This window comes from Cyanistes caeruleus, chromosome 1 (assembly GCF_971803275.1).
Source record: "Cyanistes caeruleus chromosome 1, bCyaCae1.hap1.1, whole genome shotgun sequence".
Lineage (NCBI taxonomy): Eukaryota > Metazoa > Chordata > Aves > Passeriformes > Paridae > Cyanistes > Cyanistes caeruleus.
The window spans coordinates 47,569,678-47,586,273 of record NC_141701.1 but is presented as its reverse complement, the minus strand read 5'-3'; the positions used below and the strand labels follow the sequence as shown (position 1 = coordinate 47,586,273).

Sequence of the window (16,596 nt, the reverse complement as noted above, 5' to 3'; positions counted from 1 at the left end):
AGCTTGGCCCATGCCAGTTACCACCCCTCCAAAGATTTTTTTGCTAAGCCACTCTCCATGATCTTTGGAAAACCATGGGAGGCATCCAGTGATTAGAGAAAATCCAATGTTATTCCTATCTTCAAAAAGGAGAAGAAGGAGAATTCATTAAACTACCGGACAGTCAGCCTCACACCCATCCCTGGAAAGGTGACAGAACAGATCATTCTGGAGGTCATCACCAAGCATGTAGAAGTAAAGAAGTTAATCAGGAGTAATCAGCATGGAATTATGAAGGGGAAATCATGCTTGGTCAGTCTGAGGATTGGTCATCCCATGTGTGATGGTGTGACAGGGTGGGACAATGATAGGAGAACAGTAGATGTTGTCTACCTCAACAACTTCAGCAAGGCTTTTGACACTGTGTCCCACAACATCCTCCTAGGTAAACTCAGGAAATGTGGGTTAGATGAATAGACAGGGAGGTTGATCAAGAACTGTCTGAATGGCAGAGCCCAGAGGATTTTGATCAGTGGAGCTGAAATTGGAGGCCTGTAGTCAGCAACATTCCCCAGGAGTCAAGAACCAGTCTTACTCAACTTGTTTATTACTTGTTTGTTATTATTTACCTGGATGAAGGGATAGACTTCAGCCAGGTTTCTGATGATATAAAACTAGGGGCAGTGCTGCCATTCAGTGGGACCTTGATAGGCTGGAGAGTTGGGTGGAAAGAAACCAAATGGGGTTCAACAAGGGTAAGTGTTGGGTCCTGCATCTTGGGAGGAATATCCCCAAGCACCAGCACAGGCTGGGGGCTGACCTACTGGAGAGCAGCTCTGTAGAGAAGGACCTGGGAGTCTCAGTGGATGACAAGTTGCCCATGAGCTAGCAGTGCCTTGTGCCCAGGAGGACCACTGGTATCCCGAGGTACATTGAGTGTGGCCAACCCTAGAAATTCTGTGATTCTGTGATTTGAATGTTTCAGGTGTTTGCAGCAACTGTGACTACTGAGCACATTAGTTGTGACAAGTCTGTTTTTAGAGGTATGAGAACTGGCCACGTGGCTGTGAACTGCACTGGGCTAGCAGGCTTTGAGACCAGGGGACATCCCTGGAGGATTTTATTTATTTAGAGAGATGTAACTACACTTCCCTACTGCAACTTGCATTTGGCACTAGGCACGGCTTGGTCCCTGGGGTGATCCTGCAGCAGGCAGGCTGGAAGAGAGCCCTCGACTCAGGAAAACTCTTTTGGGCTCCACACCCTTTGTTTTTGCCTTGTGCTGTGCATTACCCCTTTGCTGCTCCGTCGTTTTCCCAGTGGCCCTTCTCTCTTTACACAGCTCTGTGCTGCCCACATCCTGGAAGCTGGTGCTCCCCTCTCCTGCATCCCACACTTCATCCTTCTCCTGACTGACTGTCCACACCTACTCTTGTATCACCTCTTTATGAAAACACATCCCTTGCACTTCTTTTCTGCTCTTGAGAGCCACACACAGAGTCATGCCTTCACATGCATCGGCTGGCACGACCACACTGACTTCTGGGGCAGGGGACACACACTGACATGGAGGTGTCACCCTTCACCATCCACACTGGCACCAAGATGGACAGCACAAAGTGAACTTAATGCTGTTTTTGTGGCAAGGTCTTCATTTACACCTCAGCTGGTATAAATGACGCCAGATTTTAGCAGTCAATTTAATCCTTTTACTTCTGGTGTGAAAGAATGTGAGCTCGGTGGCTGAGACTGCCCCACACAGACCCATCCCCAACCTCCTCCTTTTCTGCTGGGGGTAAAAAGTTCAGCTGGGCCCTGTGTTGGAAGGTTTTCAGCATAGCCGGGTGGCGGGGAAGCCATCAGCGTGCGGCAGAGCATCCCTGGGCGCAGGGATGCGAGCGCGTCTGCCCCGGGCTGGGCAGGCATGGGCTATACATAGCTCAGGTCTGGGGCTGGCAGACAAAGGGAGCCTGTGAGGCTGCTGGGATTTGCGGTTATCAGCGGCCAGGGCAGGAAACGTCCCACACCACAATAACCTCAACTCCACCTTATGTCAGCAAGCCCCACAAACAGAAGGAGCCAGCCGCGGGCTTTTGCTCAGGCTGGTACCGTACACCGGAGCTGGCTTCCATGGGGAACGGACGGAAAAACATGACTGGCCTGTTCTGATGGCAGGCAGATAAACCTCGCTGCACTCAGACGGGTATTGTTTCCTTCCCACAGGCCTCCTTGCTGCCACCACCGGGCACACGATAAAGCCTTGCCTTTTTATAGGGCTTCTGTTTGAGTTTGTGCCGATTTCAATGCAGTCATTCAAAGTGAACATGCTTGGTGAATTGTTAATTCAAGTGTCCTGGAACACAGGAGTTAGGAGAAATGGAAGGATTATTATTAACCGGTTAATTCTGGACAAGAATTCCCCACCTCTACTCGCAATAGACCTGGAGCTTCTTCAGCTTTACATGGCAGTTGACTTTGGAGCCAGGGCTGGCAAGGAGAGGAGGAAATATCTGTGTATTTCAAGAGCTGTGCCACAGTTTTGGTCAAACTCTGCCAATATTGCTGTTTCCCTGTCTGCCACCTGAGGTGGCTGGAGTCATTGCTCCAGCCTGGATTCCAGCAAAAATAAAACCAGGCATTCATTCAGGCTCTGTCAGGTACTACATCCCAGCACATCCACACGTGGCTAGAGACAGGAAAGACCTATGAGGCTTTTTAGAGCCATATCCTCATGTTTCTTATTCCTGAAAGTGCTGGCAATGAATTCAGATATTTTGCCGGATACTTGATGCATTACAGCAGCACCTTGGGATCCCGGGCCACCTGCTGATATCCTTTCCCTATGCTGCAGCACCCAGCTGGCAACCACACACCCAGGCACGCTCAGGCAGGAAGGGAAGGTGGGAACACACCCAGCGTGCTTTTAGGATTTTAGCTGGAAGTTTAGGAAGTTTAGGATTTTAGCTGGATGGTTTAACACAACAAACTTCGGGAGAAAACCCAGTGGAGGTACTCTAACTGCTGACAGCCCATTTCCTTGCACTGCAGGAGTATGGGCATTTGCCTTAATCGGTGCTTCCTACACTATTTTAAGGCTGAATGCTCTTTCAGGAAATATAAATGGATAACAGGCCCTTTGCAACACAAGCATGGAACATTAAATGCTCCTCTCCCATGTGCAGCTCATCCACAGCCATTTCCCTTGCTATGTCCTCCACACCTTAGTCCCTCACATGCTGGAAAACATTGTCTTCATTTAAATATTTTGTGAGAAGATGAAGTGACTTCTGTCTCTGCCATGGTAAGTGGTACTTACCAGCCACTACCAACTGGCTATGCACCTAGAAGGATGTGGCTATCTAATCCTTTAAACTGATTTGGGTTTTCTTCTTTCATGTATTGCACAGGCTGTTTTGTCTTTTTTTTTCCAGCTCAGGTAGCTCCCTGAACCTGGCCCACTTTCTTTTTTTTTTCTTTTTTTTTTTTTTTGTAGTGGGTGACCTGCAGCAGTTTCCTCTGTTTGTGAATTGAATTGTTCCTTCTCTATTTCCACTTGCCGCATGCACCACACTCACTATAACCCTACCTGCACTAAATCTTCATCTCCCATGAAAAGGTTAATTTTGCTTGACTGCAATATGCAATGGGAACATGGGAGAATCTCCAATATCCTTGTAAGCCATGTGTTTCTCCTCTTTTCCAAAGTCAAACAGTACAATACAATTGGAAAAGACTCAACAGCCTGGGCTCTGATGAGGTACAAAGACTTTGGTTGCTGCTGCTGCTCCTGCTGCCACCACTTGGAGTGGGGAAACAACCAGACAACTGAAGTGTCCTGGGAATATGCAAAACCCAAGTGAGGAACAGTCCCTGGCCTGAGAAACTTGCAGTCCTGTTAGACAAGACAGGTAGTGGCAGGGAGAGGAGGCACAGGGAGATGGGTGCTGGAACAAAATGTAATTAAACCAGGTTTCCTGCTCAGGGTGGGCTCTTCGGGGCTCCGAGTCACCCACTGAATTTTATAGCCCCTTTTACTTGATCAGTGAATATTCTGATCTTTATGACTTTTATATTGTTCTGTGTGTTTCTGGTAAATTGGTTTTCTTTGTTTGGGTTTTGATGGTTTTTTCTTTCTTCTTCTTTACTTTTTTTTTTCCTGCAGCACTAACTCGATAAGCAGGTAATTTCAAGCTGATCTGATGTCTCCTGTTGTAAGGTCATTCTTCAGACACACTGATCCTCCTGAGGGGTGGCTTTTGCCTGGTGTCATCTGCAGCTCCCAGGCTGGCATATGCAGCTTGTGAAAGATGCCTACAGTCTTTTGCTTAAGAGACTAATAAACTTAAACACTGTGGCAATTTCTGTGGTCAGAGCAACATCTGCTTCCTCTGACATATCACAAGTGTGGAACATACCAGGCCGGAAGGGACAGAACTGGAAGAGAAAAACATCTTGAAAAAAAAAATAAAATTACAAAGAAAATTCCATTCAGCAGCTACAGTGAGTCAGTGCGATGTCCTGGCACTGAGGCTGGCCCAGCGTGGGAGCGTGCATGCCCGTGCTCCAGGAATGCCATCCTGGCTGGCACTGAGCCTCCCAGGAGCCACACGTGGTCCTTGTGGACCCAGCTGCTGCCTTGTGTCCTTACCCCTGTGCAGGGTCTCCCCAGGCTGGTGGGGCAGGAGAAACCCTGGCCACGGAGAGGATCCTTGTCCCTCAGGTCCTTTGTGTCACACAAACCTCCTGGGTGAGTGTGGCAGGACCTGAAGCACGGGGACTGTGACCAGCACCACAAACCCCTGGGATTATGTTTGCTATGGCCATATGGACATACAAATACCGATAAAAGTGCATGCAGGCTCCAGTCTCTGGTTGGATTAACTCCTGGCAGTAAGGTTGGGTCCTTTGGATATTTCTGTATCTCTTGCACTTTTGTTCCCTGCCACAGGAGGCACACAGTGATCCCAATCCTCCCGCATCTCCAATCATTCCCCATGAAAGAAATCTTCGGACAAGCTTTCAGTCAGATCCTCCTCCTCTTTAAATTTAGCACAAGCCTGTAAAGCACCACCAGGAACAGCAAATAGGGAGCTGCATGTTTTGGTTCATGGTTATCTGCAAGGTCAGAGAGAAGTACAGGCTGTGTTAGTGAAGGTTTGTCAGTTCTCATACAGTTTAAACACAGAGGCAAATATTAAAAATAAGAAGAAAAGCAAAATGTATTAGTCAGTCCTGACTCTCAAAAACCTAACTCCCTTCCTAACTGCTCCCCCCTCAACTGTTCCTTCCATTTGCAATATTGATAAAAGACAATCAGTTATATTTAATGAAAGTTAGCTTTGTTGAAGGCCAGGAAAGTCAATGAACCTCTTGTCACTGTGCTGGGCTTCTAAAATAAGGATCTGACCAAGGATCTTCAAGCTAGTGGCATCCCATTTGTCTGAGAATGAGGCCAGAGGACATTCATGCCAAGAGTGTTTTACCATCCCTTTGTTCCTTGTAAACACTTTTTCTTTTTTATCTTTTCCTCTCCTGTTCTCCTGCCACCCACCCAGCATCACCCACTCATGGTTTTTAGTCCTTTCCCAAGCTCTGCATCCACTGCTCTCCTAACTTATTTCTTCTCTTTCCCTCCTTTTCCACACCAGACTACCTTCATCCTGGCTGTCTAGACTCCCTTTGGTCTCTTGGGCTCCCTCCTGTCCTCTCACCCTGGTCCCTCTCTCCCTTATCCAGGTCCCTGCCTGTTCTCAGCACTGCTGGGGGACATCCCAGTGGGTGCTGCCTCTTTTCCTGCCATGCTGGTGGCATCACACGTAGGAAGCACGACAAGGACAAACATTTTCTACAGCAGGATGGAACACCAGTGACATCATTCAGCACCCCCAGGGACAACCAATACCTCCTTGAGGCTCAGCCTGGCTTGAACTTTCCTTGGGCAGCGCTCCAGCCTTCGTGCCACCTCATTCTCCCTGTCTCCCCTTCCCTTTCTCTCCTCCCCTGCCTCATTCCACGTCATTTCCACCGCAACCAGAGTACGCTCGCTCTTTCTTTTCTCTAATGAGCCCAGTCTGAAATGTGTCTGAGGGGTATTTTTAGCGGAAAGCTTGGCAGCCTGGCAGTCCTGGGCGTTTTGCCACCTTGAGTGAGAAATGTGCATCAGCCTGATAAGGATTACAATGGTGTGCTGGGGGGCCACGAGCAGGGGCCATCCTGCTGGCCCTTCTCCGTGGGACGCGGCAGAGCGGCCGTGGGGCTGCTCCCAACCCACCCTGCGCCCTGCCGTGCATCCCTCACCTCTAAAATACGCTCACAGGTATAATGGGAAGGGTTGCTGGGAAAGCTATGGGAGTTAAGTGGAAGAAAGCCATTGTATTGCTGGAATAGGGGTATTTTCTGGCCACAGTGTTTCTGCAGGTGATGTGGACACAGCACTTTGTCCCAAAAAGTTTTCTTGAGAATGTAGCAGCAATGATGGGCACAGGCACAGCTCCCAATATCATAGCCTTAGGGCTGCTGCTTTTCTTCTGCTTTGTCCTTTTGGCAGTGCCATGGCTCAGGGCAAGGTGTTGGCCCCCTCACAGGCACAGGGTGAGCTCTGGGAGCAGGCACTGTTTGTCTCAGGGCTGTGGCTGGCACAGCTTGCCTGGAGCTGTTGTTCCCTGACGTGTCAGGCAAAGTATTTGCAAGTGGGAATGGCCTGCTGGGTTGACTTCCAGCTTCAATCAATAAAGAACTGTACTGTGGGTTTTTAATTTGAAAAATAAATATCATGTCCAGCTAATATTTTTAATATCTAGTTTCCTTCTCACAGTTCAAGTATCTGGATCTTAGAGAAATGACAACAGTGTGATTCAATGTCCTCTGAAATGTATGCAAAAATACCACTTTTTACACGTAGGATGTTTTGGGGAAGAGTGAGGTCATATAAGCCAATGCACCGAGTTTGCTTATCTAGCCTCCTGATCATCTTAGCTACCTCTATAGCTGAGGAGGGGAGAGAGATTCCCTCAGGAAGTATTTTTGGGGGTAACACAGGTGCTCTAAATACTCTTCAAATAGGCCTATCTTTCCTATCAACACCCCAGGGAAGAGCTGGCTGGCCAGTCGCGGACCCTCAGCTGTGACAGCCTCTTTCAATCCACACCTCTCTGACCACACCTGCATGGGCTGGTGATCTCCAACTCCAGACAAATGGCTCCATCATCCTTCTGTGCCAAGTGGAATAATTTCAAAGGGAACTGTGCCTCAAGGCTGGTGGTGAGGATGTTTATTTGGTGCTGGATATGTATGGATGACTGCCTGCCTGCAGGTGAGGGATCCTATGCCTGGAGCCCAGAAATGGGAGGGATTGGAAAGTGTCTCCAAAAGCGTGTCTGCCCAAGAAGAGACCAACTATACATGCACTGTGTTGTGAAAAGTGTTTTTATATCATTCTTAAGGGTCTCCCTTACCATTAGAAAGGTTTTTCTCCCTGTTAACTAAGAACAAGGGAGCAGACTTTTTTTCCCTTTTTCACTTCTGAGCTGTTTTATGTAGCTGAGGATTATTACTGCATCCCCCTCAGCTGTCTGTTTTTTACCTAAGCCATCCAGTTCTTTCAGCTCTCCCCTGCAGGTCACATTTCCCAGGCCTCTGGTGTTCCTGGATTCTCTCCAAAAGACCAGCATCTTTCCTGAAACTCACTGCACAAAACTGGCCATCCAATAAGAGCAGTAGCATACCACATCTGCACTGAACAAAAGGGCCATTTCTTTGTATGGGCAATACTGCTTGTTATTCTTTCCAGCATGACATTTGCTTTATTGGTTTTGGTTTTTGGTTTTGGTAACCGTGTGATTTAGAGTATTTTCCACAGAATTGCTTCTTAACCAGCCATTTCCTCCTGGTCATTTCTGCCTGATCGTAGTTCCTTGCACTCTGCTCTACTGAGTTTTGTCACATGCTTTCTCTAAATTGTCAAAGCAGGGTCTCTTTCCCCTCTTTTTCCTATTTTTAAAGATTTAAAATTCTTATCCTCTCTGTCAGGGTTGCCATCACAGTCTGTGTTCCCTTGTGCTCTGACAGATGATGCCAGGCAGAGCTGGCTACAACCCTCCTGTACCCACCCTTCCATGTCTCTCCCCCTTTTGACAACAACCACCAGCAGCTGCATTATCCAACCAGTTTTGTATCGAAGCTGTGTTTTCCTGGCTTAGTTGAAGGCACAGCACCACCCCAGTGCTCAGAAGAGAAGATGCTGCTGGCAAGACAGCTGGGAGGACACCCTGGCACAGACACCTGTGGGCTTTAGGCGTTTTGCCACTCTGCTTGACCATGTTTTAAGAAGCCGTGTACATCCCAGATGTCTGAGGACACCTGGGCAGAGAAGTTTAGCACCCAGCCTTTGAACTCAGGTGCCTCTGGGGCCATTGAGGTTTGGTTTAGGCATCTCTGCCTGTTTGCTGGCTCCAGCTCTTGCAATGCAGCTCACTGCTGGGCCAAAGGGCACAAACGCACGTCAAACTGAAACGTTTCGCTCAGCCCTGGTCACGTGTTTGGAGATGGTGTTCTGTATGAAAAAGACTCCCAGTGTTCATTAACTGGTCTTTTTCTTTTGGAAAACTTCTCTGTCCAGGAGAATACTGGATGCTAAGAACTTCTATCTCAACTTACCAAGGAGAATAAATCTCCAAGTGCTGAAAAAGGCTACAGCCTACAAGACCCCAGCTCTCAAGCAGCTGCTGGGTTTTGGTTGTCACTAGTGCCTTGTATTAAAAGCCTGGGGTTGCTCCACAAACCAGAGGTTTGAGTTACTGTGAAACCTGCATCTCACCTTCCCCTCACCCCTTTCTGGCATTAAAACCTTGAAGAGCTGAAGCACACACAACAAAGGAGAAAGCAATAGGAGAGCGGCAAGGTCACACATCTGCTGCTTTCCACACTTTCTTATCTCTGACATCACGAGCCTCAAGGTCTTTCTTCTCATTAAAACAGCTGAATAATTGCAAACTGTACACAAACTGACTAAACCTGTGGCCTTCTGCCTTAGTCATAATATGGGGTGTCTGGCTAGGGAGGATGTTTCTTGGCAAGGGAAGGTGAAGGAACTGAAGCAATAAGCAGCTCTGTGCAAACGCAGCGGGAAGCTGCTGCCGCTGCCTCTTGGGCTGAGAAGCTGCAGGACATCCATCCATCCATCCATCCATCCATCCATCCATCCATCCATCCATCCATCCATGAGAGCGTGGTGTCGTGGATGGTGCTACTGACAGCACCACCCTCAGGAAATGCAGCACCAGAACGACTTTGTCGACGGCTGATTTGCAATGATCCCACCAGTGCTGCCTCTGCTTGAGGTTTACTCTGTCAGCAGTGGAGAGAGAAATAATGGGCATGGGGTGGGAAGGGGAGCTATGGACTGAAAGAACTGTGGAAAATCAAAGGATAAGGCATGTTATGGATGCAGAGGCATTAAAAAATGACAGCAGAAAAGGCAGAAAAAGTACCCTGAATCATCAAGCCTTTTGTACAGCCTGGATTTTTTCAAGCAATACCAGCATAAGCTGACCTCAGGCACCTCTATCTCTTGCATCTCTTCACATCTCCGTGGTTTGGACAGTCACTTCTCATTGCACACACTCCTGGTGTCTCTGTGGCTGCTGCACCTCCAACAGCTGCCACTGGGATTTCTGAAAACCACACCTGCATCCCCCACCTCGCTAGTCCTGATGAAATTCATTAATGGCAAGTCGTTTGTCATGACATAACGTGGGATGTAAAAGATCTATTCCTGGTGGTCACACATGCCTCCCTCCTTGGTGATTAGTGTTTAGCATCTGGGAGCACAACAATCTGGGAAAGCCAAGGCATTAGCTTTAGGTTGGGGGTGGTCTGCTCTGTGAAAAATTATATGTGTACTGAATTAAGTGGATAAAGATGCTTTTGAGGTTCCAAACATTTTCCTACAGGAATAGAAATGATTGTGAAAGACGAAAACTAGGAAAAATTGTGTAACAGGTGGCTACTGACATCAGCAGTTAAACACAAGTGTTAGTGGTTTTAGTCCTTCCAGGGTTATTTGTGAACGTTTGAAAGGGCCAGAGCGCAGCTCTGTGGGTCTCCCACACAGCACTGGCCACACAGTTCCTCCCTGCATTTTGTCCCCCTGATGAGCCTAGCAGCTTGCTGGCATTCTGCTCATGCTTCATTGGGAAGAATGTAGTTGTAAGTTCTCACATCAATTTTTGTTTTGTTTCTTTTTGGAGTTCTTTTGGTTGTTTTGTTGGTTTTTTTTTTAAATTTGGCTCCAAATTTTTCTTCTTTATATTGTGTCTTTCTGTACCAAAAGTAAGTGGGGTTTGCTATGTGACACAGTTTCCTTCTGAATGAATTTGTACTGCCAGCAAGCCAATACAGCCTTCTTTTAAAAAGTTGGACACTGACTGAGAGATGCTGCCTCTGATCGGTATTTTCCTGCACATTCTCCACTTTTTTTGGTGCTTTTGGAAGTGTTGACCCCAGAACAAGAGCCGTAGTCCACCAGCCCTGTCTTCCCTGAGATTTGGTGAGACCTGATTACACCCTTCTCATCCTACAAGAGCAGTAGAGGCAGAGGCAGAGATCTCTCTGTAACAAGAATGCACAATTCTGCAGGTACATTATGGGTTTATTTTTACAATCTTTTTTTTCTTTAAACACTGGGTGTTGACTGCTGCTGGAAGGAAATTTTCAAACAGATCACGTTTTCCTTGGAAATGAGCTATCTAGCAAATTTTCTCTCTGTGACAGGTTCTTAGATCAACATGCTGCTTATCTGATAAAACTCTTATCAGAGACAATTTGTGGCACGTTGCCCCAGTACCGTGGTGCAGTCTTTTTAGCTTTACTCAACTTTGTGAAGACAATAGAAGATGACACTGCAAATAGTAAAGAGCAAATGATCCCTGTGTGTAGGTACCTTCAGACTATCATTCCACAGTCTGAACAAACAGTCAAATATCTACTGACAAACAAGCAAAAGTTAGCAGGAATTAATGGTCCTCTGGAAAAACAATATGCTGTGGGAGTACTGTTAAGCATCCTGAGCTGGACAATTGTGGCAAAATTTATAGTTTTTCCTAGACAGGAACAGTTTATTCATGAATTACTGAGTCTTTTAAATTGTCTTCCTCTGGGCTCTGCCTCTTGACTAGTGCCCACAGGCAAAGTACAAAGAAAATAAAAAATATGCAAACTAGCAACAGTGATGCTTGGTGTAAGTGCAGGATATATTGAAGCCTGAGAGGAACAGTTATTCCTTTTGAAATTTCTAAACATTTCATGCAAAAATAATTCCATTTCTGATAGCACCAAATATATTGAAAAAAGTCACTAAGTCTTCTGCATTACATGTAGAGGATGAAATTAAAATCTGTTGTTTCAACATTTTTCTCTAAGTAGTTGATTCAACTAATGAATCATCATCTTTGGCAAAGAGAAGTTTCCTGGAATTATCCCAACAAAGCTCTCCTGAATATCCATTTTGTAATTTAAAATTAAGAAGCAACTCAGGTTAATATTTTGGCATCAAAATGGCACAAAATTTTGTAATGATAAAATAATCTGCAGAATATAAATTATCATTCCTAACCACTATTAATGAGAAAGAACAATAATTCAAGTCTGTAAGCTGTTGAACATGGAATATTCCTTAGATAGCCCTATGGCCAATGTATATCTGCTGATAAAGGTACAGACACACCTCTCTTACATATGTATAACTTCAAACCTGTGGAGAAAAGCCACTCCAGAGCTGGAAAAATACAGCCAGATCAAGGATGATAATGTCAGGGATAAATAACATTAGGAAGTACAAACTTACTGGTAGGTCTTCCCTAATGATCAGGGCGGGACTTCCACAAAATTTTGAAAGGTATCCCCCATGCTCAGACCATCCATGTTTGACAGCATTTCCTCAGCACCTGGCCTGGAGCACTCAGCCTGATTGCACCGCTCTCCCACCCCCAGACACTCGTCCTCCAGTAACAAAAAACTACCAGCACTTATTTCAGTGTTGTCTATAATGGATTTCAGCTGCCGGTGTCCCGGGGAAGCAGGACTCCATGGTCTCTTGCTCCTCCCTTTGTCAGGATCATTCATGTTGCTGTGGTACCTTGGGATCTGGGCATCTGTTAGTTTTGCTGTCACACACACACACACACACACACACACACACACACACACACACAGAAGAAGACATCATCATGACCTCTAGGATGTTTATTGTCTAAGTAGATACCAAAGCATAGAGGCAAGAGCTCATTTGAAGTCCACATGGGAAGTTGGATGTAGAGGTGAGCGATGGGACCAGAGTTTCCACTATCCCATGCCAGTGTTCTGAGTCACTGGGCCCAGCATTCCCATCCTCAGTGCCTTCCTAATGCCCTTCCTCCATATGTGCTCAGTGTGAGCTGGAAGAGCAGGCATCATTCCTGGAAGACCTGATCTCTTGGTTGCTTCCTCCTCTGACAGTGGCATTCAGATCTTCCTCTCTCAGCATTGCCTGAGACATTTGTAACTGGAGTCACCTTTCAGGTGACATCAAACTCTGCCTGAAACAGATATCATGTTCACCCTCTGCCCCAGTGTCAGCCCTTCTCATCTCTCCCTCAACACTGCGTGCAACTTTTCAACAACAGTGTCTGAAAAGCAGCCCAGTTGAAAAGGACCAGGGGGTGCTGGTTGGCAGCCAGCTGAACATGAACCAGCTGTGCCCAGGTGGCCAAGAAGGCCAATGGCATCCTGACCTGTATCATCAATAGTGTGGCCAGCAGGACCAGGGCAGTGATTGTCCCCCTGTACTTGGCACTGGTGAGGCTGCACCTTGAATACTGTGTCCAGTTCTGGGCCCCTCAGTTCAGGAAGGACACTGGGGGACTGGAGCATGTCCAGAGAAGGGCAACAGAGCTGGGGAACGGTCTGGAGGGTAAATCCCATGAGAAGCAGCTTAAGCTGAGGTTGTTTGGTCTTGAGAAAAGGAGGCTCAGGGGTGACCTTATCACTCTCTACAACCACCTGAAAGGAGGCTGTAGCCAGCCAGGGATCGATCCCTTCTTCCAGGCAACAAATGGCAGGACAAGAGGACATGGCCTCGAGCTGCACCTGGGGAGGTTCGAGTTGGACATGAGGGTGAATTTCCTCACAGAAAGGGTTGTTAAGCATTGAAATGGGCTGCCCAGGGAGGTGGTGGAGTCATTGTCCCTAGAGTGTTCAGGAAAGGGCTGGATGTGGAACTTAGTGCCATGGTCTAGTTGACAAAATGGTGTTTAGCCAAAGGTTGGACTCTATGATCTCAGAAGTCTTTTCCAAACTACTTGAATCTGAAATTCTGTGATATATTCCTGATCCTAGAGCTCGTCTGTGGGGTCTAGGGGCATCAATTGGTGCAGTATTGACATTCTTCCAAAGAAAACTGAACCCTAAACTGGAACTCTAAACAGCTGTGTCTTGGTTCTAATTTAACTCTGGGATTTTCTACTGATCTTATCCTGCATTTTATACTGATTTAAACTGAGAAAATAACTCTGAGTACATTTGGACCATGCTACTAACCCTGTCCAGGGCTAGGCATGTTTAGCAGGGGTTCTCACCTTGGACCCAAGGTGGCTTGAACTCCTCTTGCACTCAAGTGGTTCTTGTCAGTCAGGTGTGGAATTTCTGCTCTGCAGCCTCTTGTGCTTTGGGGTCCAAGTTGGAAGTCACTACATCTAGGATATAAAGTGACCTGTGTCTAAGAAGTTTAAATACAGGCTATGTTGAGGCCTTTCCATGCAATAGAGTTTTTCAGAGCAAAATATTCCTGATGAACCCATCAGCTTCCAGAAGAGGAGATCCTTTGATAAATTCATGTAATCTGCTTCAGAGCTGACCCAGAGGTTTCCTGCATACAGTGCCTCATCTGCAAGAATGGCCACAGAGGAGCCTTAATTAGGTGTGTGTTTAATTATTTATTTATTCAGAGCACACATTCATTCACATTGTATTCACTGAGCTTTGGTCAAATCCCAAGTCATTGTCTGCCTGCACACAAGTATTTACCCAAAGGTATGGGTTTAAACTGATTAACTCACACTGGAGCAAACGCCTGTGTAGGCACTGATACTGGCTTAATACCTCACTCAGAAGTACTCTGAAGTTGGCTGAGGTCTTGTACAGATCCTCCTCTTTGAGAGTAGTGTTTGCACAGGGGCAGGACTCGGCTTTATTGGGTTGTACAATAGCTGGGTTGAGCTGATACCAGGCTGACTGGGGTGCACGGAAGCAGCGTGTCTGGGAGCAGGCTGCTGGAGATCTGGAGATGGAGGACCTCAGATGCATTCCTGGTGGTGGGGACTGCCTTTACTCTTTCAAGGTTTCCAGCAAGATAATGGTGTTTTAGATCAAGGTGAGCATGGGCTGGCTGTACCTTCCCCTGGTATGATGTGTCCTTGTCCTGTCCTGCAGCAAACTCATTTGCTTTGCAAAGCACTCACACATATCTGGAAGTGGAAAGGGGTACAAACCTACCCCTTGTGACCCAACTCCATTGCTGATGAACCCCACATGTTTTCTGCCACTGGGGTTGCCTTCTCACTTAGGTGCTGCCTCCTGACTAGTTTAACCCTCCTCGTGCAGGAGAGACACCAGAGCAGCAGCAGAAGCGCTCATCTTTGTCAGCCCCATTTCTTCCTTCAGTTCAGAGCTCCCAGTTGGCTTTGTTTGACTTCTAGGGTTTATTGGATTTGTTGCTTCCCTTCTTCATTTTCATATTAAAGGCTAAGGCTGGGCTGTGATCCTGGTACTGTAGCCTCCAGCTCCTGAGGTGATCCTACCAGCTCTAATTGCTCAGCTGCCTGATGTAATCACCAGGAGGTATATTGTGTGTGGGGCTACAGGCACTTCATTTTTTCTCCCCAGCCAGATGAAAAAAAAAAAATAAAAAAAGAAGAAAAAAAAAGTCAATTGGCTCTAGGTCTGTCAATAGTGACTAATCAGGTGCTGTACAATTAATTATGAAAGGGTGTCATTTTAAAACAATTCTGAGGTGGGAAAGAACAGGCCTGGGCCCTTTACCTGCTGGCACTGTTTGTGTTGCTAAGCCAATCCAGGCTGCGTCCTCTATTTCATTTACCTTTTAAACTATTGCCCCCGCATAAGTAAACACTTTCTATAAAGTGTGTGTATGTGTGTGCATGCATGTGTGTAAGTGGGTGGAGGGTGATATGGGAAGCTCTCCACCCTAGAAAAGAAATTAATGATGGGGAGGAAAAATAAGAGCGCAGCATAATTTGGCAGTAATTTCTCAAGAACAGCAGGAGATAAGAGCAGGTGGATGAAACAGGAATAGGATGAAACAGTCTGGGGTTGAATCCCAGTAATCAAAATAGTTGTGAGATACAGAGATGGAGATGAGAGATGTCTCTGCAGTGTAAACACCCTGAGCAAGGAGCATGGGCTCCCCAGCAGCCACCTGCCAGCCTGTGTCAAGGGGGCAAATCCCTGTGCCACCCAAACTGGCTCTCCCAGGCTCCACTCCCAGCAGTGGCCAACATCTCCTACCCACTCCCCTGGGGATATGGCTGCAGAGAGCAGGATGGCATTCCTGCTCTTCACCCTCCTGGCTAAACAGAATTGTCCCTTGCAAAGCAAAACTCATATTTCAAGGAGGATGGCAAGGGAGCTGCTACTGTCCAGTGCCAGGCTTAAGGCACTGACTGGTGAAACTGTGTGTCTGTGGAGGGGAAAGAATGGCAGTCACCTAGCTGGCAAAACAGCTTAGTAGAAACAAAGTGACAGTGCTAAATGACTGGGCTTCATTGAGGGAGATGTCAGTCACTGAGACTGTGATGACACTGTGTCTGTTGCCTGGAGTGGTAGAAGAAGATGGGCTGGAAATGTAGAATTGAGGATGGTGGGGGAAATCCTCTGCTGGGACCACCTCCTTGAAGATGCTGACTGCAAGAGGTCTTCTGGAATGTGGCAAGGGAAAAGTGTCATGGTGTCTAGTATAAAAAATTAGGAATACCCTGTCCAACCATTTAGCTTGCTAATACAAAAACTTCAAGTGGCCCTTTGGTCAAAACTTCTGCCTGCAGCACTTGCAATTCTGTTACATGGGCAAAAAAATAAAGGTAAACTCCTATGTGTGAGAGAGTGTACAATTGTTAACACTGCTTTTTACTATAATAATTGTAGAATTAGATGGATAATTGTGGATAACAATTTATTAGCAAATATATTTTAGGAGCAAAATGGCAAGGAACAAGAAGCCCTGTTCTGAACTTTTCAAAATCAAGTATGTTGACTTTGTTCCCCAAAAATTAATTTTCTTCATTTTACTGGTTAATATTTTAAATGAGAACAAGCATTAAAGATAGAGCAAAACATTTGATCAAAATGCACATTTATTTCATCAAATTAGAAGACTTCTAAAACCTTATTCAAAGTTATTTTCAGAGCTTTGTGTGTATTTCAGTATCATTGCTGGCAGAGTCCCCCCCTCTCCAGCCTTCAAAAAAACCACTTTAGATTTGCTTTGTTAATAGTGAAATATTTAGTACCCTTAACCTCTGTTTCTGTCAGCATTTTGATGACAGCAGCTACTGGATCCCAGCCACA

The 16,596-nt window shown here is 46.4% G+C and overlaps 1 long non-coding RNA gene across 2 annotated transcripts in view; it reads right to left on the bottom strand.

The window, feature by feature from the left end:
- Positions 1-563: 563 nt before the first annotated feature.
- LOC147655479 (uncharacterized) overlaps positions 564-16,596 on the bottom strand; it is a 58,307-nt gene continuing 42,274 nt past the window's right edge. The window contains exons 4-6 of one of the 2 annotated variants that reach the window (XR_015287256.1): positions 13,590-13,897; positions 3,566-5,094; positions 564-2,332 (exon numbers count right to left, since the gene is read on the bottom strand). This is a non-coding gene — a long non-coding RNA (uncharacterized LOC147655479). Of the gene's footprint in view, positions 2,333-3,565; positions 5,095-12,204; positions 13,898-16,596 lie in introns of those variants that run through there. The other variant, XR_015287253.1, reaches the window with a different exon arrangement.